This window comes from Pseudophryne corroboree, unplaced genomic scaffold (genome assembly GCF_028390025.1).
Source record: "Pseudophryne corroboree isolate aPseCor3 unplaced genomic scaffold, aPseCor3.hap2 scaffold_1847, whole genome shotgun sequence".
In the NCBI taxonomy this organism is placed as follows: domain Eukaryota; kingdom Metazoa; phylum Chordata; class Amphibia; order Anura; family Myobatrachidae; genus Pseudophryne; species Pseudophryne corroboree.
Window position 1 is genome coordinate 52,501 of NW_026968485.1, and position 2,500 is coordinate 55,000.

The window sequence follows — 2,500 nt, forward strand, 5'->3', positions numbered from 1 at the left end:
GGAAGCCGGCGAGAGCCCGGGCTGCGGAAGCCGGCGAGATCCCTGGCTGTTCTTCTCTTCCATCCATCCGTCCGTTATTTCATTTGCTGTCTGTATGTACGGAGCCCGGGCCGCGGAAGCCGGAGGGAGCCCGGGCTGCGGAAGCCGGCTGGAGCCCGGGTTGCGGAAGCCGGCGAGAGCCCGGGCTGCGGAAGCCGGCGAGATCCCTGGCTGTTCTTCTCTTCCATCCATCCGTCCGTTATTTCATTTGCTGTCTGTATGTACGGAGCCCGGGCCGCGGAAGCCGGAGGGAGCCCGGGCTGCGGAGGCCGGCTGGAGCCCGGGTTGCGGAAGCCGGCGAGAGCCCGGGCTGCGGAAGCCGGCGAGATCCCTGGCTGTTCTTCTCTTCCATCCATCCGTCCGTTATTTCATTTGCTGTCTGTATGTACGGAGCCCGGGCCGCGGAAGCCGGAGGGAGCCCGGGCTGCGGAAGCCGGCTGGAGCCCGGGTTGCGGAAGCCGGCGAGAGCCCGGGCTGCGGAAGCCGGCGAGATCCCTGGCTGTTCTTCTCTTCCATCCATCCGTCCGTTATTTCATTTGCTGTCTGTATGTACGGAGCCCGGGCCGCGGAAGCCGGAGGGAGCCCGGGCTGCGGAGGCCGGCTGGAGCCCGGGTTGCGGAAGCCGGCGAGAGCCCGGGCTGCGGAAGCCGGCGAGATCCCTGGCTGTTCTTCTCTTCCATCCATCCGTCCGTTATTTCATTTGCTGTCTGTATGTACGGAGCCCGGGCCGCGGAAGCCGGAGGGAGCCCGGGCTGCGGAAGCCGGCGAGATCCCTGGCTGTTCTTCTCTTCCATCCATCCGTCCGTTATTTCATTTGCTGTCTGTATGTACGGAGCCCGGGCCGCGGAAGCCGGAGGGAGCCCGGGCTGCGGAAGCCGGCTGGAGCCCGGGTTGCGGAAGCCGGCGAGAGCCCGGGCTGCGGAAGCCGGCGAGATCCCTGGCTGTTCTTCTCTTCCATCCATCCGTCCGTTATTTCATTTGCTGTCTGTATGTACGGAGCCCGGGCCGCGGAAGCCGGAGGGAGCCCGGGCTGCGGAAGCCGGCGAGAGCCCGGGCTGTTCTTCTTTGTTTTTTTTCCCTTTCATTTATTTCCCCCCACCAGGGTGCGCCGACGAGGGGAGACGCCTCCCCGCCGCCGCCGTACCGGACACATCGCAAATTCACAACGGTGGATTATTATTATTATTGTTATTATTATTATTATTATTATTTTTTTTTACGCGGCCAGCAGGGGGCGCCGCGCGCGCGGACTGGCGCTCGTGAACACTGCATTTAAATCGGTGGTGTGTTTTTGTCTTTTGCCTGGTTTTTTTTTAATCTCAATCGTGTATTACCTCGGCTGGCCAGCGGGGGGCGCCGCGGCGGGGACACGGGCGGACCGGGTACATTTCATCTGTTTGGGGCGAGTGCTTTTTTGAAATTTTTTTTTATCTTTTAGTCTCGTTCCGTTCTTCCCTTCAACTGGCCTGCGGGGGGCGCCGTGCGCGCGGACCGGCGTCCACCCCTGGCCGCTCCGGGACTTTGCATTCAAATGGGTGGGGTGTTTTTCATTTTTTTGCCCTTTTTTTTTCCACTCCCCCCCTCTCAATCGTGTATTACCTCGGCTGGCCAGCGGGGGGCGCCGCGGCGGGGACACGGGCGGACCGGGTACATTTCATCTGTTTGGGGCGAGTGCTTTTTTGAATTTTTTTTTTATCTTTTAGTCTCGTTCCGTTCTTCCCTTCATCTGGCCTGCGGGGGGCGCCGTGCGCGCGGACCGGCGTCCACCCCTGGCCGCTCCGGGACTTTGCATTCAAACGGGTGGGGTGTTTTTCATTTTTTGCCCCTGTTTTTCACTCCCCCCCTCTCAATCGTGTATTACCTCGGCTGGCCAGCGGGGGGCGCCGCGGCGGGGACACGGGGGAGGGTTCATCCGGGCGGACCGGGTACCTTTCGTCTGTTTGGGGCGAGTGCTTTTTTGAAATTTTTTTCATTTTATTTTTGTCATCCCTTCGACCGGCCAGCGGGGGGCGCCGCGCGCGCGGACCGTCGGGGCCCGGGGCCCTGCGTCCCACTTACTTTCGCCCGACGGGAACCGTTTCTTTTGTTTTTATCCGAGAGGACACACGGAATCTGCACCCCCCGCAGTGGCGTCAGGCGGCCACCGGGGGGCGCCGCGGCGGGGATCGGGGGGGGGGTCGCCCGGGAGCCGCCTGCCCGTCCGCTGGGCCAAGGGGGCCGGGGCGGGTCACGCGCCGCCGTCCCCCCCCGATCGTCTCGCTCCGAGCCGCCTCTGGCCACCGGGGGGCGCCGTCGGGTGGCGCGGGGGCGCCCCCGCCGCCCGCCGCCTCCCCCCGCACGCGTCGGGCCTCCCCCCGGGCCCCCGCGGGCCGGGGGACGCGGCCGGCGAGCGTCGGACTCCAGCGCGGAAGTGTCGCGGATGAGTGCGGACCGGGGCGCCCGCGGCCCAGCGGCACTTCCA